Source organism: Furipterus horrens, unplaced genomic scaffold (genome assembly GCF_987537825.1).
Source record: "Furipterus horrens unplaced genomic scaffold, mFurHor1.1.pri manual_scaffold_4, whole genome shotgun sequence".
In the NCBI taxonomy this organism is placed as follows: Eukaryota; Metazoa; Chordata; class Mammalia; order Chiroptera; family Furipteridae; genus Furipterus; species Furipterus horrens.
The window spans coordinates 173,062,569-173,089,922 of NW_028327174.1; the positions used below are offsets into that span (position 1 = coordinate 173,062,569).

The window sequence follows — 27,354 nt, forward strand, 5'->3', positions numbered from 1 at the left end:
CTGGGGATTGAACCCACAACCTAGGTATGTGCCCTGACCAGGAATTGAACCCACAACCTTTTGGTTACAGGATGACGCTCCAACTAATGAACCACACTGGCCTGCGCCATTGATTGAGTCTTGTATGTGCCCTGACTGGGTATCAAACCCACAACCTTGATGTATTGGGGGTGATGCTCTAACTGACTGAGCTACCCAGCTAGGTCTTTCTCTCTTAATATGTTGGTTTCAATTTCATCTCCCAGACTCTTTGCAATTTGTTTGTTGAAGAAATGGGATCATTTCTTGTTTTTCCGACTGGGTTTTGCTGATTGTATCCCTGTGGCATAGTTTAACATGTTTTTGAGGTCTGTCCACAAAGTATCAAGCCATGTAATATGAAAAATAGAGACATTTATTGAAGAAGATACAAGATATGAGAAACATTGTACATAGGAAATGACCCCTCAGCCCCCTTCAAAGTAGGGACCTTGGGACCTCACACAGTTCTTCCAGCATCTCTTCTTCTGTTCAAAACACTGCAAAATCCTTTGTCGGAATCACCATCACCTGCCCTGTTATATTTTCCTGAATCTCATTGACAGTCTGAAATCTCTTCCCTTCCAAAGGTGATTTTAGTTTTGGGAAAAGCCGGAAGTTGCAGGCTGCTAAATCTGGGCTGTAGCAGGGCTGAGTCAACTGGGTGATTTGATGTTTTGCCAAAAAAATCTACATGAGACATGATGCATGAGTTGTCATGTTGAAGCTGCCAATCCCCAGTTGCCCATAGCTGTGGCCATTTTTGTCCTATTGCATCTCTGAACCAGCAAAGAACACTGAGGTAGTACTCCTTATTAATTGTTTGGCCCGGAGGGCATACTTGTGATGGACAACACCTTCCCAATCCAAAAACACAGTTAACATGGTCTTGATCTTGCTGCAGCTTTGCCATATGTTCTTCAGGCATGGAGAACCAGGTGACTGGGCCTTTGTTTCCACATCATAGCTGTAGACCCATGATTCATCTCTGGTTATGACCTTCTTGAGGAAATCTGGTTTGTAGGTAGTGGTTTGAATCAAGTCATTGCCAACTGCAGCGCAATGTTCCTTCTGCTCTGGTAGCAGAAGCCATGAAACAAATTTTGCCACAACATGCTTCCTACCAAGATCCTGAGTTAAAATCTCAGACACAGTAGTGTTTGGAATCCCCAGGTCAGCTTCTAATTCTCGCACTGTTAGTCGCCGACCTTTGTTGATTGTAGCCCATATGCGTTCAACATTCTCAGGTGTTCTGCTTATTGTAGGCCTTTCAGAATGTGGATCACTTTCAACAGATTCTCAACCATCTTTGAAGCATCTGTGCCACACTGCACTCATTGCATCGTCCCCGAAAACCTTCTGAATCATCTGAATAGTTTCTGTGGAGGAATGTTTAAGCTTAATGCAAAATTTGATGCAGATTCATTCCTCTATACTTGCTCAGTCATTTTGAATACAATGGCCACACAGTACACATGCTCACTCAATGGCATCTACCACCTCCACTGACTAGTACAGTGAAGTTGTCATTGTTCACACATGTGCATTCCAGTCCACTCTCCTTGGCTGCCAGGTTACATTGATGTTGCATAAACTGTTCTTGTTATATTAACAATGGCTGGACTTTTTCTAGATAGACTTTGTATATTTTTCCTGTAATGTTCATGTTAGGTTCAGGAGCTTGATCAGCTCCTCCTCCCCCTCTCCCTCCACCCTGTGCTCTCTCATTCCCCCTCCTCCATACTCTCCCTTCTTCTTCTTCAAAAGCTACTAAGTGGGTGGTGTTGAGGTCTTAATCAGAAGGACCAGAATGTCTAGTTCTCTCTCTCTTTCTCTTTTTGATGTTAGTGCTTAAAAAAAAAATGCTTTATTGATATGCTGTTACAATTGCCCAATTTCTTTTAACTTTGTTCCCCTCCACCTAGTGACCCCCCCCTCCCTTCAGTTGTCCCCCCGCTTAGTCCATGCCCATTGGTTGTGTATATAGTTCTTCTCAACATCTTCCTGTATACTCCACTCCCTCCTACTATGCTTAATTCCTGTACCATCGCCCTCCCTTTCCCCACTTCCTCCTCCCTGCTGACCTCCCCCCATAATGTTCCCCATACCTATAGTTCTTTTTCCACTCTCGTTGCCTATTTAGTTTGCCTTTGTTTCAATTCCCTAGCTTCTGTTGTTGGTTGTTGTGATGCAGTTTTCATTTTAATGTTCATAGTTTTGATCATCCTTCTTCTAAACCAGTCCCTTTAACATCTCATATAATAGTGGTTTCGATCTAATGAACTCCTTCAGTCTTTGTCCTGGGAGCACTTTCTCTGCCCTTCTATTCTGAATGACAGTTTCGCTGGATAGAGTATTCGTGGCTGTAGGTTTCTGCTTTTCATTACTTTGAATGTTTCTTGCCAGTCCCTTCTTGCCTGCAGAGTCTCCCTTGAGAAGTCAGCTGATAGTCTAATTGGGACCCATTTGTACATGATTCTTTTCTTCTCTCTTGCTGCTTTTAAGATTCTCTCTTTATCTTTAATTTTTGACAATTTGATTATAATGTGTCTTGGTGTGGTTCTCCCTGGGTCCAGTTTTTTTGGAACTCTCTGTGCTTCCTGTACCTGTAAGTCTATTTCCTTCCCCAAGTTTGGGAAGTTCTGCTTCATTATTTTTTCACATAATTTTTCCATTTCTAGTTCTTCTTCTTCACCTCCTGGTAACCCTATGATTCGGATGTTGGCCCAATAGGTTTCTGAGCCTCTCCTCACTTTCTTCACTTTTCATTTCCTCTTTCTGCACTGGTTAACTGTTTGTTCCTTCCCTATGTTCTGATTTGTTGATTTGATCCCTGGTATTTTCCTCACCACTAGATTCGTATGTGTTTTTGTTCATTTAAGCAGGACTAGCCTTCATTCCTTCTCCGTCTTGTTTAGGATCTGCTGTCAGGTCTGTAAACATTAGTATAACCAAAGCTCTGAACTGTGCCTCAGAAAGATTTCCTATCTGCTGAGCCATTAGATTAGATATTTGCTGTCTGGTCATCTGCGTCACCGGGATCTCTATCATGATCTGTGTCATCCTGACAGTTTTGTGTTTACCTTTGCTTCCTGGGCAGGGCTGTCACACCTCCTATGCTATAAGGGGTGGAGCCCTTTGCACTCGTCAAAACTGGGTGATCCTTCTCACCACACTGTGGTGTTTTGTGTGGGGGCGGGGGTCCAAGATGGATTCCTGCAGTTTTCTCTCCACTGAGAGACTGGGAGCCTCCTCCTCTGTCCCCACACCCTCTGGCCCTCACAGTCCAAGGCAATGGGGGTCTGTCTTCCCCGGCATTGGAATCGCAAGCTGACAGGTCTGGTCCACAACTGGGGGTGCTCCCCAGGTGCTTCTCACCTTCCCTTAAATATGGGTGTCTGTGCTTACTGCTGTCCTGCTGCCGTCATCACTGCTGCCGCCGCCAGTACAGCTTGACCTCTCCACCCGGGCTTTGCCCCTCCTACCCGTCTGGACAAGCACCACTTCTTTATAACTTCATATGTTGGATTTCCATTTATTACCTGGAACTTCTGGTTATTTCTGGTTTTGCAGTAGTTGTATTCCTCCTTAGTTGTGGAGGGAGATGGAGCGTGTCAGTTTAGGCCTCCATCTTGGCCAGAAGTCTCAATGTTAGTGCTTATTGATGTTTAAAATCTAGTTTGTTAATTCATTAGGTTGCAAAATGGTGATATTCTAATTTAATCATTCCTTCTTCACTTACTAGCTGGAATATTTCAATAAAGAAAAACTTCTCCATATTTTCCTATTTAAGTACCAAGTAGGTTCTTCTAAGAAAGTCAGGATAAATGCTTGATTCTTTTATTTACCAATTTTCAAAATAGTGATTTGGTCCTTTACGCAACTTCAACAGTGACCAATCAGTTGCTATTGTTTTCGGTATTATTATGATGTTATAGGTTTATGCATATTTGATGTGTTTCAACCAATGTGGTTTTTATCCTTATTGATATGCAAATTGCTTATCTTTGGACATTAGGGACCTCTCAATGTTAATATTTTGATGTGTGACTTCCGGCCAAGATGGAGGCTTAGATGGACACACTCAGATTCCCTCTACAACTAGAAAGGAATATAACTACCTCAAAACAAAAGATAACCAGAATTTCCAGAAAATAAAACTACATGGAAGCCCAATGTATGAAGTTATAAACCAGCGGTGCTCGCCTGGATGGGTAGGAGGGGTGAAATCGGAACCGCAACGGAAAGTCGGCGGTGCTGTTTGTGGTAGCAGTGGGGATAGTGGCAGGGGGAGCAATCCCAGCTGAAGTCGAGTCCCGGCAGCTCGCGACCCCAATGCGGGGAAAGGCAGCCCCCCCATTGCATCGGACAATGAGGCCCAGAGGGCGGGAGGATGGGTCCCAGTCTCCCAGCAGAGAATAACGGCAGGAATCCATCTTGGGTTCCCGCCCCCACACAAAGTGCCACAGCGCAGCGAAAAAGGTTGCGATCGCCAGCAGCAGATGTGGAATCTGATAGATGAACAAATAGAAAACCTTTCAGAGGCTCAGTTCAGAGCAATAGTTATAAGGTGGCTTACAGAATTAACAAAAGATTTGGAACAAGACAGGGAAGGAATGAAAGCCACTTATATTGAAACAAACAAAAACACATACAAGACAAGTGGTGAGGAAATAAAATCCAGAGATGAAATCAACAAGCTGGAACATAGAGAAGGAACAAACAGTCAACCAGCGCAGAAAGAGGAAACAAAAAGTAAAGAAAGTGAGGAGAGTATCAGAAACCTCTGGGACAGCTATAAGAGATTGAACATTTGGATTATAGGATTGCCAGAGGATGAAGAAGAAGAACTAGAAATGGAAAAATTATGTGAAAAAATAATGAAGCAGAACTTCCCAAACTTGGGGAAGGAAATAGACTTACAGGTACAGGAAGCACAGAGAGTTCCAAAAAAACTGGACCCAGGGAGAACCACACCAAGACACATTATAATCAAATTGTCAAAAATTAAAGATAAAGAGAGAATCTTAAAAGCAGCAAGAGAGAAGAAAAGAATCATGTACAAATGGGTCCCAATTAGACTATCAGCTGACTTCTCAAGGGAGACTCTGCAGGCAAGAAGGGACTGGCAAGAAACATTCAAAGTAATGAAAAGCAGAAACCTACAGCCACGAATACTCTATCCAGCGAAACTGTCATTCAGAATAGAAGGGCAGAGAAAGTGCTCCCAGGACAAAGACTGAAGGAGTTCATTATATCGAAACCACTATTATATGAGATGTTAAAGGGACTGGTTTAGAAGAAGGATGATCAAAACTATGAACATTAAAATGAAAACTGCATCACAACAACCAACAACAGAAGCTAGGGAATTGAAACAAAGGCAAACTAAATAGGCAACGAGAGTGGAAAAAGAACTATAGGTATGGGGAACATATAAGGGGGAGGTCAGGAGGGAGGGGGAAGGGGAGAGGGAGGAAGATGGTACAGAAATTGAGAAGCATAGTAGGAGGGAATGGAGTAGACAGGAAGAGGTTGAGAAGAACTATATGCACAAGCAATGGGCATGGACTAAAAGGGGGGACAACTGGAGGAAGGGGGGCCACCGGGTGGAGGGGAGCAGATGGAAGGGAAATTGGGACAACTGTAACAGCATAATCAGTAAAACATATTTAAATTTTTTTGATGTGTATTTTTCAGCCTTTTCCTTCATACAGTTTGCCTGCTCTCCTCACCCCCCTTTTTTTTCTTTGAATACCATTTTCACACACATTTTTTCATGCCTGTAATTAAAATAATATTTTTATCTAGAAATAATTTCAGACTTACAGAAAAGTTGCAAAATAAAAATACTACAGAGAACAAATATATGAGGGTAAGTTTCAGACACATGGCTCTCTTCCCCCTAAATACTTCATAGTGTATATCTTGAGAATAAAGATAGACATAAGCACAGTACAGTTATCGTCTTCAGTAAATTTAGCAATGATACAGTACTTTTATTTAATCTGCCATTTATATCATATTCCAGTTTTGTCACTTGTCCCAATTATAGCATTTCCCCCTTCCTTGCATTGCAGGATCCAATGTCGTCGTCGTCGGCAGCCGTCCGTCTCGAGAGACGATGGTGTAGCTTCTTCAGAGTCTATCTGCACCGCCAAGAATGGCTGTGCAGTCCGACTCGGGAGTGACATGGTATCTGTCTCCTCCCGTGTTGAATCGACATCTTGCGATGACGCTGAAGCTACAGAGCCTGGGCAGGGTAATATGGAGGGTCTGCTGTTGCCCATGCAGCAGACCCCCCCTCTCTTCGCAGCTGAAGGGTCCAAGGGAAAGACGGAGTCGATACAGCTTGGGTTCAGGTGCGCCGCAGGAGTTGCCGGTGTTGACTACAACGTCAAACCGCCTTAGGGACTCCGGCTCCGGATTTTCTGTCGGGGTTTACTCCCTTAGCCTTTCCCCTGAAGAGGTATGCCGCAAGGCAGCGGAGGTTTTTTGGAGTCAGAGTTTTCCTTCTCTGATGTAATGTAAGAGTTGGTATTACATTTAGTGGTCATGCCTCTTCAGCTTCCTTCAATATGGAACATTTCCACAGCCTTAAACAATTTTTTAAATAACATTGGCATTTTTTAAAGAATACAATACCCTTTCTTATTTATTTATTTATTTAAGTATATTTTATTGATTATGTTGTTACAATATCGCAATATTCCCCCCCTTTGCTCCCCTCTTCCCAGTACCCCCCCTTCCCTCCCGCAATCCCGCACCCCTTAGTTCATGTCCATGGGTTGTGCATATGAGTTCTTTGGCTTCATCCTTTCTTATATTATTCATAACTTTCCTATGTCTATTTTGTATCAACCAATTATGCTTCTTAGTCCCTGCACCATTTCCCCATTTCTCCCCTTTCCCCCTCCCAGCTGATAACCCTCCAAATGATCCCCATACCTTTGATTCTGTTCCTATTCTAGTTTGCTTAGATGGATTTTGTTTTTATTTTTTAGATTTAGTTGTGGATAGTTGTGAGTTTGTTGTCATTTTAATATTCATGATTTTGATCTTCTTTTTCTTAAGTAAGTCTCTTTGACATTTCATATATTAATAGTTTGGTGATGATGAAGTCCTTTAGCTTTACGTTGTCTGGGAAGCACTTTATCTGCCGTTCCACTCTAAATGATAGCTTTGCTAGATAGAGTAATGTTGATTGTAAATCCTTGCTTTTTATCACCTTGAATACTTCTTGCCAGTCCCTTCTTGCCTGCAAAGTTTCTTTTGAGAAATCAGATGATAGTCTTATAGGCACCCCTTTGTAGGTAACTCTCTGCTTTTCTATTGCTGTTTTTAAGATTCTCTTTTTATCTTTAACCTTTGGCATTTTAATTATGATGTGTCTTGGTGTGGTCCTTTTTGGGTCTTGCTTGTTTGGGACTCTCTGTGCTTCCTGGACTTGTATGTCTATTTCCTTCGCCAAATTTGGGGAGTTTTTCTTCATTATTTTCTCACATAAGTTTTCAATTTCTTGCTCTTCCTCTTCTCCTTCTGGCAAATCTATGCTTTGGATGTTGGCACGTTTAAAGTTGTTCCAGAGGTTCCTAAGCTTCTTCTCATTTTTTTCAATTCTTGTTTCCTCATTCTTTACTGGTTGACTGTTTTTTCTTCCTTATGTTCCAAATTATTGATTTGCACCCCAGTTTTCTTCTCTTCACCAGCGATTTTGTGTCGATTTTCCTTTGTTTCATTTAGCATAGCTTTCACTTCTTCCCTTATGTGTTTGCCATACTTAAGGATATCTGGCAAGTTTGTGAGCATCTTTATCATCAGTGTTTTGAACTCTGCATCTGTTAGGTTGCTCATCTCCTTGTTGCTTAGTTCTACCACTGGAACGTTGATCCATTTCCTTTTTTGGACAATACTTTTCTGTTTCCTCAACTTGACAGGCTCCTGTGTTTGTTTGCCTCTGTGTCTAAGGTAGAGCTGTCGCACCTGTTACATTGTAAGGGGCAGAGCCTTATTGATTCATCAGTGTAGGGTGACCCATTTCACTGCATTGTGGCACTGTATGTGGGGGAGGGGTTTGAGTGGGAACAATGTGGCTTGCTCAGCACTCGCCCCTTTTCCTGGCACTTTTCCCTCTTCCCTATGGGACTGGTGCCTCTCTAGCTGTTGCCCTCGCTGTCATTCCCAGAGCGGGTGGGTCTGCGGACGTTCTAGGACCGTGGGGACCCTTTAAACAAGTGGACTCTGCTGAGAGATTGGCACTTTTTTCCTCTGCCCCAACCCCCACTGGTTTGCACAGTCAGAAGCAATGAGGCTTTATTTTCTCTGGCACTGGGATTGTGTGTTGCACAGTCTGGTGAGGAGCTGGGAATGCTCCCCAGGTGTCCCGCCCCACTTTTTAAAACGTGTGACTGTGCTTTTTGCCAGCCTGTTGCTGCCAATGATGTCGCCCTGGCTCCGCCCCTCCTACCTGTCTAGATGAGCATTTCTTCTTTATATCTTTGTTTGTTGGACTTCCATGCAGCTTGATTTTCTGGAACTGCTGGTTTTCTCTAGTTTTGAGGTAGTTGTATTCCTTCTTAGTTGTGAAGGGAGACACAGCATGTCTGTCTAGGCCTCCATCTTGGTTGGAAGTCCCCTTTCTTTTATAGAAGAATATTCTTCATTTTGTGTTTGTCTGATGTTAAGCATCCTGCATTGGAGTACTACATAGTTGATGCGTCCTTCTCAGGTTATCACATAAAAAGCACACATCTGTCTTTCATTGCTGATGTTAATTTTGATTACCCAGTCAGGTATTGTTTGTTTTCTCTCTTGTTTCCTCTCCACCACTGCAACTAATAAGCACCTTGTGGGAGACACTTAAAAGGCATTCTAACATCCTGCCTAATAGGATTGTTGTAAAGATTAAATGGAATAATATATCTCCAAGTGGCTGAAACAGTATCTCACATATGTGTTTGTTAAATTTGGATCTGCCTGACATGGTGAAAACACTACTTTAGTGTAATTATTATTCTGGTGATAGTGTGTAGCTTTAATTAAGTAGGGGAGAAATTGGACACACTTAACTAATAGGAGGAGTAATTTAGATTGAACATAAATTAAAATCTCTTGATGAGATTTGAACTGTCACAGAAAAGTAGTGAAACCCATTTTCCTAGGGCTCTTGAATAACAAGCCCTATTTTCTTCTATAGAGAATACTAAGGTGTGGCTGTTCTGGATGAGGAAAGTTAGATAACAAACTAGCTTTGCATTTCCTGCTTTGTTGTGATTTTTTTCTGTGATTACCGAGAAACGGCATAAAAACATAGGTGTATGGTAGACTTTTGTGTTCAATTTCATAAAGTTAATGATTTCATTTTTCTATTTGTCATCTTCAGTAAAAATGAAATGTTCATCCTCAAGTGTTATCTCCAAATGCAGCTATCCACTGAACTTGTGAGAGAGGCCTGTGGCATCAAAGGGAAAAGTCAAGGAGGGCTTATTTATTTATTTATTTTATAATGATAAGATACATGGTAAAATATAACAGGAGAAAGTTTGTGCTATGATGTATATATACAAACTACTTTCTCCTAAAGTAGGATGAGAGTGAGAATCACGTAAATAGGGAAAAGAAATTTTTAGTCTTTAGGAAATAGAATTTCAAAACGAAAAATCTTTTTCTTTCTTTTTTTTTTGTGATCTGCTTCTATTTCTCTGCATTAAGTAAGTACTTATTTGGGACTATGAGAACAGCTAAGCCTATGGATTGTGTTGGGCTGGTAATTTTCTTCTGTAACTGTTTGCTTTATTAATTTCTATTATGTTTTATTGTGAGTGATGTTGCAGGGAAAGAGGCTAGAGGGCAGGAAGTGAGAATGATCTGCCTAGCAACTAAGGTGGGATTGGCAGTTGGACAGTGGGAAGATAATTGCTTTTATATGTGATTCAAAGTGGGGTAAAGATGACTCGTTCAAAGGGCTAGTTCACCTATATGTTTACTATCTATTATTTATTTATGAGCCAAATTTGTAGAGCTTTCATCTGTGAAAGGATGAAGAAAATCTGCTTGCAAAGGAGAAAGGAGGTAAATGATATAGATATAAACATCTGTTTCTACTTCATGTCAGCCATTCATACCCATGGTCACTTCACAGAGTGTGTTACTTCTTGGAATGGTGCTCTGCTTTTGTAATCTTAAACTTCACCACTTATCTCAATCTGTCTTTCTAGTTTTACTCTTACTGTGCTTCTAGTACTGTGATGTTAAAAGCTTTGGTTTTAGACAGACCTGAGTTGGTAAGTATATCAGTTCACTTATGAGTTACTTAGCCTCATCGAATCTTAATTTCCACACCTTTAATATTTATACATCTATTCAAAACCTATTAAGCTTCTATTTTAAAGTTTCATTCTATTAAAGGAAAATACAGAAATAAAATGAATAATTAAATTTCAGATAATTAGTATAATGAAGAGAAGAAAGTAGGGTAAAAGCATTGAGAGTGATCTGAATGGGAAAACTATTTGAAATGGGATTGTCCAGAAAGGCCTCAGTGAGGAGGTGACATTGGAACTGAGATCTGAGAACCTTAAGTCAGAGATCTGAGGTAAGTTTTTCAGGCAGAGTGAGTTGGAAGCAAATATTTTGAGAGGAAATAAAAAAAGAAAGAAGGGATTATTGGAAGGAAGCTTGGTATATAGAGAGGTAGACGAGACTAGATTATATAAGGTATTATAGTTCATACCAAAGAGTTCGGATGTTATTCTTTGTTTTTTAAATTTAATTAATTTATTTTTAGAGAACAGGGAAAAGAGGGAGAAAAGGAGAGAAACATTGATGGGTTGCCTCTCGCACACCGCCAACTGGGGACCTGGCCCTGACTGGGAATCAAATTGGCAACCTTTTGGTCTGCAGGCTGGCACTCAATCTACTGAGCCACACAAGACAGGGCTAGATGTTATTCTGAATAGCATTGGAAGCCATTGACTAGTTCTAAGCAAGCGTGATGTTTTATCTCTTACAGATGGTCAGTTTATGATGAATGGACTAGGGTGGGAAATCATGGATAGGAACTTTGGAGGCAGGAAGCCCACTTGGAGTGTTCAGGTGTGAGATGGGTAAATAGATTGAACAAGGGTGGTCGTACTAGAGATGGTAAAAATATCTATAGAAAAATGTTGCTGAGATAATTGTGAAAATTAGCACTACCCCAGGCATAGAGTGAGCCACTATTATAATATAAAAAATAGTATTAACAGTCCTTATGCAGCTCCATGACATCTGTTCATTTAAGGTCAGAAAGCTGTAAGTCATCCTAGACTTCTCAATTGAGGGTGAAAATAGAGAGGAAGGGAAGTTGTTAGGTTCAGTTGAGTTTATGATGTCTGTAAGATAAATTACATATAAGATATGTTGAGTTGAAAGTATTACGAATCTTGTTGCAGATGACCCTTGAAAATGTAGATCTATAGCTTAGTAGAGAAATCTGTGTTAAGAGATAAATATTTGGAAGTTGTAGGTATTTGGCAGTAAACACATTGGCTTGAATAAATTTGCCTAAAGAGGATTAAAGAGGAGAAAAATGAGCTACTGCTGTAGCTAAAGGAATGGGCAGAAGAATTGCTGATAGGTGTGGTCAGAACTACAGGAAAATGGAGAATTCTGTGTCTGTCTGAAGCCTAGGTTAGTGGGAGTTTCAGGAAGGAATAATCATGTGATAGAGATGAATGATTCTGGTTGAGGATAAAACAACAACAACAGGGTAATTGGATCTGAAAGCTAGAGCACTTTCATTAGAGGAGTGTGAGAGTAAGCATCACCTTACAGTGGTTGAGTATTTGGCAAGTGCAGAAGTGGAATCAGCACATGTAGGCTGTGCATTCAGAAGTTGTGCAATAAAGAGAAGGGTTGAGAGTGGTCTTGTAAGAGAGGAAATCTGAGTGTTTGGAGCACAAGGGGAAGGAATCTGTAAGAAGAGAAAAGTCAAGATGAGATGGGGAAAGGGAGAAATGATAACTGATTTCTCTGTAAAGTAGGTTACAAGATTTATCAGCTGAAAGTGAGGTGGTGGGGATGATTTAGTGAGCTTGAGGAGAGTGCTAAAGGTTTCATTTCATTCATTCTTTCAAGAGCTAGTGTGTAGGTACTTAGAGCAGAATTATGATTAAAAAACATCCCTTGCCTTCTTGGAAGTTACATAGATTAGTGAGGGAGCTAGGCATTAAGCAAAGAAGAATCATACAAATTAATATAAAATTGTAACTAGGAAAAAAATACAACTGTGATTTGTTCTATAAAGGAGAGTATGTTGTTATGGGAACATGTGATAGGGGAAGTTACCTACTCAGGTCAAAGAAGCCTCACCTAATGAAGTGAAGATTGAATTAAACTCTGGAAGAAGAGGAGGCCTTAAGCAGGCAAGGGATGGAGAAGAATATTCTAAATAGAGGAAATAGTATGTGCAAAGGTCTTGTGGTGAGGAGGAGACGCTGAAAGAAGGCAAATATAGGTGATGTGCACAGGGGAAGGGAAAACATGGGTCTAGATGAGGCTAGAGAGATAGATAGAGCCCAGCTATAGGGCCTTGTAGGCCACATTAGGGTGGAAGGTTAGTAGGAAAGAGACTGAGGGAGGAGCAGAAGGATAGAAGTTTATAAATTAAAAGCACAGGAATTGTAATTAGATTTGAGCTTGAATTCTTTTTCTACCACTGAAAACTTTTGGCTAGCCTCTTTTAAGCCACAATTTAAAAATGAAGTGTTACCATCTCTTTAATGTACCTCATAGAGTTGAGGATTACACTGTTAAGTGAGATCTTGTGTGTGAAATTTCTTTGTAAGTTATAGTAACCTTTACTCTTGGATAGTAGCTTACTTTTAGTCCTCTTTTTCTTCTTTTTATAGAGGTTTAAGATGCAACCATGTGTTTAACTAAATAATGTTGCAAGACACAGTTTGGTAATTTATAAAACAGAGGTACAAAATAAAATGGGGTTTAGAAATGGAGTGTTTGATTTCAACTGAGAGACAGAAAGGCCTCAGTTGGGAGAAGAGGAAGGAAGCCAAGGTGGAGTCAGGCTTTTTTTATTATGGTGTCATTAATTGGGATAGGAAGCAGAAAAGAGTAATAGTTTCTGGGAAGATGATAATTTTGGTTTTGGACCTGTTAAATTTGAGGTGCTGGCAGTCTATCCATGTGTCACAGTTGGAAACATGACTTGGGAGATGAAGGTTAGAGGTGTAGATTTGGTCTCATATTCTTTGTTGGGCAGAGGAATGGTGGCAGGTAAACATTTACTCAGCATTGTCATCATAATATACTGCATTTCATTGACTATGAGGAGCCAGATATTATGAGACTCATTATTTTATGTACCAAGTGAGAAAAAAGTACTATTGATTGAGTTATGACACATCGTTGTTTTTATTTTTGTAATTAAAATTTTTTCTTACTGATTTTAGAGAAGGAGGGGAAAGAGGGGAGAGAGAGAGACATAAGCATCCCTTTGTTGTTCCACTTATTTTTGCATTCATTGGTTGCTTCTTGTATGTGCCTGGACCAGAGAGAGCGCCGAATCCTAACCACTAGACCACCAGGGAGCGGTAGGACCAGAGAGATCACACCTGCAACCTTGGCATATCGGGATGATGCCGTCACCAACGGAGCTACTTGGCCCAGGCTATGTTACTGTTTTTAAGAGATTTTTTGACTTCAGAGTTCTTAAAATAGGAGAAAATGTCCCACCATCTTAGAATCAGTGAAATACTGAACCTAACATTTAGTAAGTCTTTACTCTTTGCCAAGCTTTCTGCTAATAAGCAGGTGAGGATTAATAATTCTCAAAATAACCTTGTTAGTTTATCTTTATTATATTCTCATTTTACAGATGAGTTCACTGGGTCCACAGAAGTTAGTATGTTCACTTACTGTAAAACTGAATTTAGATTTTTCTGGCTTATTATAAAATGTAAACTACAAAATTAATAATATCAAATAGTGCTTTGGAACATGAAAGAAGTCTTATTTTATAAATGATGCTTAGGAGAAGATTACTCTTTGCATTGTTGATTGTGAATCAGTTTCACTATGGCTCTGGTTTCTGTTTGCTTAGTATGTATTCAGGCGCAGTATTATAGCAGGTGTTTTATAGACTGGAGAGTTCATTATGGCTCTCGTTTAATAGTGTTCACAACTTAAATTCCTTTTTTTTTTCTTGTGAGTACATGTGGAATAATGGAGAATCCAGGATTTTGGATTCAAGAGAACTCTTGTTTTGAGTCTCACAAGGTAATGACTAAAATCTTATCTATAAGGTTTTTAACTTAATTCAAAATCATATTCTGACAAATGGGAAAGATAATCCCTGTGCGCTGGATTAGAGTGAGGGTCAGTATATATGAAAGTACTCTGCAGTTTTAAAAAACTCAGACAATGAAGAGTGGTAGGTACAATGTTCTGAAATGTTTAGGAGCTGGAAACAATTCATGAAGGCTCATCTAAGGTATAAAACATGCCTGGGAATTAACTGGGCTTCCACTGAAATATAGCTACCTTTCATGTAAACTGGGAAAGATAATCATTATGTTGGGACTTGCTATACCAAATAAATTCAAGAGGTAAAATTATAGACTTTTCTACTTGGCCGGGTCTGGCAAAGTGCTGGTCTGCTGGCCTTAGGCAAATGACACTTGAAGATGTCTTGAATACATCTAGTTGAAAGAACTATAATGTTGGTATATGCACTTCGTACATAGATTAGGATTTTTTTGTGGATTCAACAGCAGTATATTCAAGAGACTAAGGTCCTGTGCTCTATGTGAAATTAGCCTCACATGCCTTACTGTTTTCAGCTGAAGCACAATATAACCTCAGTGAACACATATTAAGGCATTATTGTGTTGCTCACAAAGATAAATAGATGTGGTCCATCCTCCAACTGGTTTGCACTCTAACAGGCAAGACAGATATGAGAGAATGTAACTATGATATAGAAAATATGATAAGCAACATTTTAGAGGAACAGTGAAAATATAACAGATTTTATCTGGGGTGGTAAGGGAAAGCTTTTTGGTGACAATTATTTTTTCTCATTTATAAGAGCAATATATACACACTTCAGACATTTTGGAAAATACAACAAAAGAAATAAAAATTATACTTTCACTGGTCTTCTCTGTTGTGTATATGCATTTTTTTTATGTAAAGTGGCATCATACTTTGTATACTGATTTATTTTTGCTAGTGGAATATTATAGTTTAGAATTTGACAAGGCCTCTGGGTTTATATCTTCAGTTTTCGGAAACTGGAAAGGATCTTTTACAAACCTCTAGTAAGCTAAAAGATGGCAATGTAAATGACTCATTTGAAATTATGATAGCACTTTATGAACTATTTAAAAATGTATATTCAAAAAATCAAACAAAATAGACAAGGAAGGGAATGTATTAATTGCTGCATCAATAATTCTAATCTGCTCACTGTTAATGACATAAACCACCATAAATCACTGAAATGAAATAAGACACCAATATTTGGTATAGAAGGATTAGTTGCACACATATCTTTGTGGTGTCAGTGTCTCTTGCTTAGTTGGAATGATCCAGCCACCACCAGCAGAGCTCCAAGCTAGAGTGACTTACAACCTTTATTCTCCTTTCCGGGTGATAACAGATGTTTTTGCTATGATCTATAAATGCTATTTCTAGCCTTGACTGGTGTGGCTTTGTTGGTTGGTTTAATTAGGTTGTCCTACAAAGCTAAAGGTCATTGGTTTGATTCCCAGTTAGGGCACATGCCTGTGTTGTGGGTTCTGTTCCCAGTTGGGGCATGTCCAAGAGGCAACTGATTGATATTTTTCTCACACATGGATGTTTCTCTCCCTCACTTCCCTTCTCTCTAAAAATAAATTAAATAAATTTTTAAATGTTATTTCTATAATGTCCAGAAACTTGCTTTTCTACCGTTTTTGAGATCTAGGTCTATACTCTGTAGCAACTGGAAAAGGGAGATAAGCTACTAAAAACCACACATGCACACACATGAGCATACACACTCACTCTTTATTGCTACTGGAGAAGGGAGAGGTAAGCTACTAAAAATCACCGTGTGCGTGCCCCTCCTTTACTTTAATGACTTGAATTCTAGCTAGCAACTAGTTTGAGGTACCTTAAACGGGCCCACAGAATCTTTCACATAGTAAGTAATGCTCAATAAACATTTGATTTGATTTAATGTGTGTATGTATCAGCAATTAATAACCTGTGGGCTTCCCTGTGAGATGTTTAATGTATTTTAATAAAGACCAAGAAAGAGTTATGCTTTATGTGTAATATAAAAGATTTAACTCTACTAGTTTTAGGTATTAAAAGTTAAAACATTAAGCTGAGTGAACTAAATAATGTCCTAATTTTTCTTTATACTCCTTTATAGCCTGTAAGAGTTAGTCGCCTAAGGAAGGAATTAGGTGAATAGAAGGTTAGACTGATCTTGTGCTATCAATGTATCACCAAGTTTGAATGGGTTCTGATAAATAATAACCATAGAAATCTAATTGTGTATTAATGAAAACCTATTCCAACTGAGGTTTATTTAGAAAACATTTAAAAAGATATATTTGAGCACTTGTATATGCTCAATTATAACCTGGACTGTGTTTACTTTAGAATTAGTCACTGGCTTTGTTAGTTGAAGTTTTACGTAGGTACTTGTTTGTATTTCGGTTTGAGAAGGAAGTGACTTTTGCTGATTCTTGCAGAAATTAATTTATTTTTTCAAGGACAGGGTAGCCTATTTATGTATACTTTATCAGTATTCTCATTGAATTATAATAAATAGCTATGAAGTTAGGTAGAAGCTTAGCAGTGATAATTTAAGACTTTCTCAGAACTGTACATGAATGAACGAAGTCACAGATATATTACTGGTTTGCAACTTTTGTTTTGTTTATTACTCTATCCACACCACCATATTTTAACAGAATTTATTTTATTTATTTTTCTTTGCCTTGGTTCATATGAGCATGAGTTGAAGCATAAGCTGTTTCAGTTGCTGTGAAATTAGTATTAATACTGTAGGAGAAAGCTGTGAACTGCAGTGAGTATGTCTTTAGAATCTGGGTTTGAATATCAGATTTTACTGTTTAAGTCTCAGACTGTGGGCAAGTTACCAAACCCCTTTGTGTTTTAGTTAATCTGTAAAGGAAGTTGTACACTCTGCAAGCAGTGTTTTTTTAAACTATAGGCACGATTCATTAGCCCTGAAATGAGCTTAGTGAGTGATCAGCATTAGGGGAAAAAGATATAGAGCTGTAGCTAATAAGGGAAAGTATTGTTTTATGAGACTTTGTTTTGCAGTATACATTCATACTATACATAAATATATATGTAAGCAGATGGGAACTTGGTTGCAATGTAAGACATTTCTTACCCTAGGCTGGGTTAAAAGAGAAAAGAAAAAGGATTAAGTGCCTAGCATAGCCCATGTTTCATAGATAGGCACTGAAAGAAAGATGGCCTTAGAGAAGTCTTACTGGATATTTTGGCCTTGTTGGATTTTGTTGTGTTTATATAGATTTGGTCTTTATTCTAAAAGCTATAAGATAAAAGCTGGTTTGTTACTTTAATTTATTATTGTGTATGGAAAATACTTTGGACATAGAAAGGTTTTCTTTTTTGGAAAAGTATAATTTTGTGAACTCATATATAATAGGTGAACCCTGGCTGGTTTGGCTCAGTGGATTGAGCGTCGGCCTGCGAGCTAAGTGTCGCTGGTTCGATCTTCCAGTCAGGGCACATCAGAGAAGGAAAACTCTGATTCCAAAAAACCTCCGCTGCCTTGCGGCATACCTCTTCAGGGGAAAGGCTAAGGGAGTAAACCCCGACAGAAAATCCGGAGCCGGAGTCCCTAAGGCGGTTTGACGTTGTAGTCAACACCGGCAACTCCTGCGGCGCACCTGAAGCCAAGCTGTATTGACTCCGTCTTTCCCTTGGATCCTTCAGCTGCGAAGAGAGGGGGGGTCTGTTGCATGGGCAACAGCAGACCCTCCATATCACCCTGCCCAGGCTCTGTAGCTTCAGCTTCACTGGAGAGGACACTCCAGCGTCATCGCAAGATGTCGATTCAACACGGGAGGAGACAGATACCGAGTCACTCCCGAGTCGGACTGCACAGCCATTCTCGGTGGTGCAGATAGACTCTTAAGAAGCTACACCATCGTCTCTCGAGGCTCTGTAGCTTCAGCTTCACTGGAGAGGACACTCCAGCGTCATCGCAAGATGTCGATTCAACACGGGAGGAGACAGATACCGTGTCACTCCCGAGTCGGACTGCACAACCATTCTCGGCGGTGCAGATAGACTCTTAAGAAGCTACACCATCGTCTCTCGAGACGGACGGCTGCCGAGATATAATAGGTGAGAGTGTAAGTTTATATGACAACTAGGAGTACCATTAGGTAGTACTTAGTAAAGTTGAAGGTATGTATCCCCTATAGCCTAGTGATTGCAATTCTTGTTTTTGGTCAAATGAGACGTGCAGGCGGATGTTCACTGAAGCACTATTTGTAATGGCCAGAATTTGGAAACAACCTAGAAGTCCCATGGTAGAAGTTTGGATAAATAAACTGTAGTATGTTCATCAAATGGAATGCTGAACTAATCTAAGTTAAATGAATAAATTAAGCTTCATTTATCGATAATGATAAGTCTCAGATAAAAATGGGACAAAAAGCAAGTTGCAGACAGATATAGTATGGTACCATATAGTATTTACATTTAGAAACATGCAAAAGCAGTATTGTATATTGTTTATGGACATAAACATATGTAGAAAAAATAAAAATTTAGATTGAAATGATACATATCAATGTTAGGGTAATGGATTCTTCAAGGAAGGGAGGGAAGGAATGGGATTAAGTAGGGGTTGCAGTTGTATTTGTAATATATTATTTAAAAAAATTTATTTACTTTTAGAGAGAAGGGAAGAGAGGGAGAAGGAGAGGGTGAAAAACATTGATATGTGAGAGAAACATTGATCAGCTGCCTGCTACATGCCCCCATCCAGGACCTGGCCTGCAACCCAGGCACATGCCCTGAACAGGAATCGAACCATGACCCTTCAGTTTGCAGTCTGATGCTCAACCCACTGAGCCACCGCAGCTGTATTATATTTTGATAAAAATAATCTAAAGCAAATCTGGACAGTCTGACTGTTAGATAAATGGGTGGTCATAATTTTTATCTTTTCTATATGTATTAAATATTTAAGTTATATATATTTCTTTAAAAAGTTTAGTGCACAGTTCATGGCACAGTTAAATACTCAATGGTATCTATTAAAAATAGCACATTGCCCTGGCCAGTGGCTCATTCAGTTGGAGCGTTGTCCTGTACACCAAAATGTGGCACATTTGATCTCTGGTTAGGGCTCATACCTAGGCTGCGGGTTAGATCCCTGGTTGGGGTGCGTATGGGAGGCAACTGATCAATTTTTCTCTTTCTTATTGATGTTTCCTCCTCTCTAAAAAAATCAATAAATCCCTGACTGGCCTTGCTCAGTGGGTTGAGTGTCGTCCCACAAAACAAAAGGTGACCAGCTCAATTCCCGGTCAGGGAACAGGCCTGGGTTGCGGGCCTGGTCCCCAGTCTGAGTGTGTTCGAGAAGCAACTGATTGATGTTTCTCTCATATATGGATGTTTCTCTTCCTCTTTTTTTCCCCTCCCTTCCCCTCTCTCTAAGAATAAATAAATAAACTTTTTTAAAATCAATAAAAATAAGAATAAAATAACACATTATTTTTGGTACTAGAGAAAAATGAATTTTTCTAACCTACTTAGGTGATATTCAAGGCTTCCCTGTAACATGAAAATTTAGTTCTGTCTAGAATACATACAATAGAATTATTGTGTGTCTATTTCAATAATATAGAAACAAATCTTCAACTTCGATATATATATATTTTTAAAGATTTTATTTATTTATTTTTAGAGAGGGGGAGATGGGAGAGAGGAAGAGAGGGAGAGAAACACCAATCACCTGTCACATTCTCCAAACCAGGCACCTGGGCCGCAACTCAGGCATGTGCTCTAACTGGGAATTAAACGGGTGACCCTTAGGTTTGCAGGATGATGCCCAGACCACTGAACCACACCAGTTAGGGCTAGACCTTTTTTTTTTGTAAGTGTTAATCTGCCTCCTTACTATACATGTTATTTGCCCATTCCTTTTCCAGAATGAGTCACAGCATTTGTGATTATTCTTGAGAAGGTCCCTGTGCTTTCTCAGATGGACTTTTTTTTTTTAATTTAAATATTTTATTTATTTATTTTTGGAGAGAGGGGAAGGAACAGAGAAAGAGAGGGAGAGAAACATCGATGTGTGGTTGCCTCTCACTTGCCCCCAACGGGGGACCCGGCCCACAACCCAGGCATGTGCCCCGACTGGGAATCAAACCAGTGACTCTTTGGTTTGCAGGCTGGAGCTCAGTCCACTAAGCCACACCAGCCAGGGCTCAGATGGACTTTTGTTGCAGTTGTGCTTTAGTGTGTCTTAGCTTGCTTCCTACCCTTATTGTGTTACAGATGTCCTCTGCTGCATCCTGGATTACTGGTTTTAGTATGTATTCAAAGATTGTCATACCAACCATTGTAAGGCTGTATTCTACATTTACAGTATGCTCTAGTCAGCACAGCTGGATAAAACTTTCCGCAATAATGAAAATCTCCATGTTTGTGCTATTCAGTATGGTGGTTACTAGTCACATGAAGCTCCTGAGCTTTTGAAATGTGGCTAGTATGACCCAGGAACCAAATCTTAATTTTATTTAAATTTGATGAATTTAAATTTAAATAGCCACATGTAGCTGCTGGCTCTCATATTGGACAGTCCAGCTCTAGTCTATTGAAAAGAGTACTAGGTTGGATTACTAGTACATTACCAATTTCCTGAGCCTGTTTTCTTATATGTAAATGGGGACTAAATTCTTTTCCAAACCATCTCTGGATGTCCTAGGGAGAAGTTAAAGAATATATGAAAGCCTGTTGAAAAATGACCAGTCCTGTGGGATATTATATATTAAGAGCTATAAAACTGTGCTGCTTGACTGTAGTGCTACTACTAGGACTTTATCTTAAGAAAGGAAAAAATTTTTATATATCTGCTTATCTGTAGGGATAGTCATCAAAGGTTATTTTAATTGTATTAGTTGGCTATGGCTGCCCTAAAAAGTAACACAAACTGGGTGACTTAAATAACAGAAATTTATCGTCGCATAGTTCTGGAGGCTTGAAGTCCAAGATCAAGGTGTCTGATGGGTTGGTACCTTCTGAGGGTTGTGAGAGAGAAACTGTTTCGTGTCTTTTCCCTAGCTTCTGCTGGCTTGCTGGCAATCCTTGGCTTGTAGAAGCATCTCTGCCTTCATCTTTATGAGGTGTTCTCTTTGTGTGTGTGTCTCTGTGCCCGTATTTCCTCTTTTTTGTAATGATAGCAGTCATAATGGATTAGGGTCCACCCTAATGACTTCACCTTAACTAATTATGTCTGTAATGACCCTGTTTTCAAATAAGGTCATATTCTGAGTTACGAAGGGTGAGAATTTCAACATATGAATTTTAGGAGGTATACAGTTCAGCCCATAACAATGATACTTACTAATTGAAAACGAAGTAAAAGTCCTGTAGGAGTGGATAATAAATACTAGCTATGCAGCTGTCTTAGCTTTGGCTACTACAACAAAATACCATAGACTGGGTGGCTTAAACAGCAGACATTTATTTTTCACAATTCTGGAGGCTGGGAAGTCCAAGATCAAATTTCTAGCATGGTTAAATTCTTGGTGAAGGTTCTCTTCCTTTCAAAAAAATATATTTTTATAAGTTTTTATTTAAAAGATTCCCTTTTCAATATGTTCTGAACTGTACAAGTTCCTGCCGCCTACTCTTCCAGTAGTTTTTTGAGGACTTTTTTTAAGTGGAAAAATAACAAGAGGACCCTCTACTGAAATGAGGTAGGACCAGAGTAAATTCCTATGTGGCATTTTGTCCAAAACTGACCTCATGGAGTGAGCATGCAGGGGAACTGGGCCTGGCCTCCCTTTTGTGGGGAAAGAGCTGAGAAAATTCATCTTTTTTGAAAATGGTCCAAACTCCATTATGACGCTTCCTGGCACTCTTCTTATACTTGGTATATTGAAGGCAGCTCCATCTTTTATGGCCAGTTTTAGCAGGCAAAGAAACAGGAAGGAATATATATACATATACATGTATATATATATATATTTTGCATAGGTAAAATATACAGTAGTCCCTCTCTATTTGTGGTTCACTTATCGCGGCCTCACTGTATCATGGTATTTTTAAAAATATTATATTTATTTATTGTGGATTTTTTGCTATATTGCTAGATTTTGTGGTACTGTATATGTATGTTGTTAAAGTTACGTAGGTTTAAGAGTGTAGAATAAATGTAAGGTTCCTACTTCACGGGGGTGGGGGGGTCTAGAACATAATACCCGCGGTAAGTGAGGGAACACTGTATATATATCTTATACATGTATAGATACATATATGGGAGGAGTGGAAGGAGAAGAGAGTCATGGAAACCTAAACAGTCATCACATTACCCCAAATGAGCCTGACATTAACAAAGAGATAATAAATAACACCTAGGGGATCAGTGATGACATGGGTGTAGCAAGAAGGGGAAGGACACACATTTAACTATTAAGGACACTTCTGTATTTGTTTGGCAGAGTTCAGGCCAGCCCAGGCTTCTGCACTTGCCAGAGAAGTAAGCAATGATACTAAAAAAATTAAAAAAAAAAAAAAATTCAACCAGAGCTCTATACCTGTTTTCTTTTAAGTCAGGTGGTCGGCAGGCAGTTTTTCAACCTCTAGGGACAGAAACTTTGGCTCTGAGACAAATGGGAAAAAAAAGTATTTTTATTTACAACATTAAAATACAGAAAATTCATTAAAAAACACCTATTAAAGTCTACTTCCAGCAAAACTGCCATAGCATGGCTTTCTTTGTATTCAGTGCTTAAGTGGTTGTTAGTACGTGTTCTAAAAATGCTCACTTGACTGACAGGTGCAGTATGTTGGTGGATAAATTCAACATGAAATGTGTTGGTTCAAAGAAGGAATGAGCAAGAAGTGTGGAAAAGAAAGGTTTCAGATAAATTAGCTTAAAAGGGGGTTGTCACCAGACTACAGACATTGTTTGCTGGCCTGACTCCCCAAGAGCTTTTACTCACCTGGGAATTAATGCAATGTGATCAACAGTTCACACTGTTAGTCAACTCTATAAATCTTTAAAAATAATTATTACAACCTAAATTCAACCATATAGCCAGCACACAGTACAGACCTGCCCTGAAAAACAATTTTCTACACCGAGATCTGGCACCGTTCATTCAACCTAACTGGCGCATTCCCCATCCTGCTCAACTTCCCCCGACCCAAAATCTAATTTATGCAAAAAAAAAGAAAGAAAGAAAAATGGCTGGTTTATTCTATCTGAAGGTGTCCAAAAAAAAAAAAAAACAAAAAACAAAAACGATACACAACATATAGTCAGGTTCAAATGTTTTGGGGAACCCCTTCCCCAAAATAACCAAAAAGTAAAGAAAGTGCCTAAAACATGATACAACATTTTAGAGTGCTTTCAGATACAAGGTGGAGAAAGGTGTAAAGTAGAAAATACCCAGATCTTCAGTAATGTCCAGAAAGATCTAATTCCTTGGGTGACTTCAGGGCAGTGGGCAGACCCTCATGGCTGCCCCGCAGCAGAGCACTAAATTTGCTCCTGGGGACACAAGTCCAAGAGTCCTGAGCAGTGGGCACCTGCCCCAGTTCCTTCTTTTTCCCTCTGCTCCATCTCCTATTCCATAAAGGTATCAGAAAGACTTGTCTAGCTCATCTTTGCTGTAGTTGCTAAGGTTGGGGACAGTCACCTGAGTGAAGTTAAGGAATATGTTCCAAGTGTCCCAGGGGATGCCCTTGATCCCTGAGGCGTTCTCTGTTAAGACTTTTAGCCACTGGTTCAATGCTGGAGGATTGTTCTGGGTAAAGACTGCTTTCCACAGGGCAATGGTTATTTCCCAATGAAGTGACTGCTGCCCTTATTCAGAATCCAGGCCAAACTGAAATGTAAACTGATAGAGACCCTTGAATTTGTCCTCTTGTTTGGTTTCTGTTAAGAGGCTTGGGAACCGTGGACAGATCCCATCAATGCTGTCTGCACTTAGTGCATTTCAGCCATCAAAAAACTCCTTTCTGGTGTATTTGCACATGGTAGTAGCCTGGAACTTTCAAGCCAAGAGCAGCACTCAAAATTTCTTGGGGTCAACACATAGGTGACTGCAAAAGCGCTCCATGCCTCCCTCCAAAATTGCATCATCCCACTCATCCCTGTAGTGCCTGAACAGTCCTTCCAGCCTCTGCAAGGAAGACTCCTTAGCATTGGACTGGGGCTTCCTCCTTGCATCTCCTGAGGATGTCGGCAACTGGCAGGCCTTAGTGGCATTTTCTATGTTTTTTATCCCATTGACAAGGTATCCCCACCTGGCTTGCAACAGGCTGGCAGCTTGTTCCTCATGGTGGCCTGCACCTTGCCTGCTCTGTGACTCGTTGCTAGGGTCATGGTCTCCATTCTTGTTGCCCAGGGTTGATGAGGGGTTCTTGCACTTGGTGACACACTGGCCCATGATCATATACCCTTGCTGCCTTTGGCCCTTGAATCTCAAATGCCCATCAGCCAGAGGAGCCAGCCAAAGTTGCTTCAGACATTCCTCCTGTCAAACCCTTTCTGGAAACAATGGCGGCCCAGGGGTCCAAACCACCTATCATCTCTGCTTGAGTTTCCAGGCTCTCTAACCCAGCTACTGCCTGCTTCTCCGCCACTGCCACAGCCTCCTCTTCATCTCAAGGCACTTATCTTGACTAGGAGATGGCCATCTTCTCACTGTGTCCTCACATGGTGGAGAGGGAGAGAGAGATAGCTTTCTGGTTTCTTCTTATAAGGACACTAATCCCATCATGAGGATCTTACCCTCATGACCTCATCTAAACTCAAATAGGCCAAGACCCTACCTATAAATACCATCACTTTGAGGGTTAGTGCTCCAACATAGGAAGTTTGAAGAGACACATCCAGTCCATAACAAAGCTAATAAAAAATCATGTTATAAATTAATACCAAATACCATGGAAAGATGTTCATGAAATATTTATTTATTTATTTATTTATTTATTTTCAAGAGAGGGAAAGGGAAGGGGAAAGAGACGGAGAGAATCATTGGTACAAGAGAGAAACATTGATTGGTTGCCTCTTGTATGCGCTCTGACTAGGGACTGAACCCAAAACCTAGGCATGTGCCCTGACCAGGAATTGAACCAGAAACCATTTGCTTTGTGCAACAACACCCGACCAACTAAGCCAAACTGGTCAGAGCAGATGTTCATGAACTACTTTTAATGGAGAAAAAGTGTATTGCAAAACACCTAAGTACAGTAAGTTCCAAAATAGCTAAGTAAAGCAAAAATAATGTCTGTTGATTGAAAAAAAAAAAACTAAAAATATGTACATAATAATGTTAAAATGATTAAGTAACATAGTAGAATGATGGAAAATGCTAATCTTTTTGATATTCTCTAAATTTTAGATACTGAGTATGCGTATACCATTTCATGATAGAAAAAACACAATACATTATTAGGAGTAGAATTGTTACGTCAGAAGCAAAGCATTTACACTAAAAAAAAATGTAATAGACATTTCTTCCTACGATATTTATAGCCTTATTTATCTTTTTGGTTAAAAACCTTTCTCTAATGCCTTGATAGTGACCCTTAATTTTCTTATTTCACAGGTGTAACTAACCTTATAATCTTTTATTTCTGGTCTTAATGTTTATTGATCTTAGGCAGTCTCTTAGAGGCAGCAGATTGTTGGAGTCTATTTTTTTTTTTAAGATTTTATTTTTAGAGAGATGGGTAAGGAGGGAGAAAGAAAGGGAGAAAAACACTGATTGGTTGCCTCTTGCACACCCCCAACCAGGGATCTGGCCCACAGCCCAGACATGTGCCCTGATGGGGAATCAAACCAACAACCTTTCCATCCGCAGGCTGGTGCTCAATCCACTGAGCCACATCAGCCAGGTCTGGAGTCTCATTTTTTACAAGTCTAGTTAATGACTATATTAACTATATAGTATTACTATATCTCGGTGAAGCTGTGTTTTATTGACATAATAACTTTGATGTGTGACCCTGGAGAAGTTACTTAATTTGTGCCTCATGTTTTCCCGTCTATAAAACGAAAGTAATATTAGTACATACCTAATTAGGTTATTATAGGGAATAAGTGACAAAATACATGTAAAGCACTTAGAAGAATATCTTGCCAATAGTACAACCAGTAAATTTTTGTTAATTGTTATTTTTCTTGTAACTGAGTTTAGCTGTTTTATAATAGCTTCTATTTAAACAAATATATATTTAAATATATATAAAACATAAGTGGGATATAATGCATGCTTTTTTGATTTTTCACTTTACATAACTTTCAACATCTTTTTATATCAATCAAAATAGATCTATATCATTGTTTTAAATGTACATAATATTTCCTTGTATGTACCATGATTTATTAAAATATTTCCTTATTAGTGGTTATAATTTAGGATATTTCTAATTTCTTGATATTATAAATGTAACTGTGATTCATACCTTTGTGGTTAGAATTCCTCCTAATGGTACATTCTCAAAAGTGTTCTTAGTGTAAAGAGCACCATGAGTTCCAGAACTTCCTAGAAAACTCACTTGGGACTGTGCCCCAAGGTAGTGTGTGAAATACTGTTCTAGCTACAGAAGCCATGCACTTACATTGTGCTGTGCCTTTGCTTATGCTCCTTCCTTACTTATATTTTTCTCTATTCTCATTTTCCACCTGAAGAATACCTACTTCTTTGTGATCCTGCTTAAATTTGCCTCCTCTTCCACAACCTAAACCAAACCAAATTTTTAAAAAAATCACATTTGAAAACCAGAATCTTTTCTTTAGGTCTCCTATGGCATCTGTTCTTGCTTTTGTTTATTATTCACTCAGCAGGTATTTGTTAATGTCTTTTAAGTTCCAGAAACTAGAGGACGCCAGGTGAGCAGTAGATAAAGCATGGTTTCTGCTCTCATGAAAGTCACAGACTAGTGGGAGAGAATACAAGACATAGTTGATCAAAAATAAGTTTGTAAATATAAATGGTCATAAGTACTATAAGAAAAAGAACTGGGAGAAAATAAGAGGGTTTTATTTTACAATTGATGGTTTAAGGTCTCTCAGAATTGAGGCTATTT

The 27,354-nt window shown here is 39.3% G+C and overlaps 1 protein-coding gene and 1 pseudogene across 4 annotated transcripts in view; one reads left to right on the forward strand and one right to left on the reverse strand.

The window, feature by feature from the left end:
• Positions 1-27,354, forward strand: part of UNC13B (unc-13 homolog B) — a 196,960-nt gene that overhangs the window by 11,572 nt on the left and 158,034 nt on the right. The gene's annotated exons all lie outside the window — the stretch shown is intronic.
• LOC150013351 (DCN1-like protein 3 pseudogene) lies at positions 23,795-24,707 on the reverse strand (annotated as a pseudogene).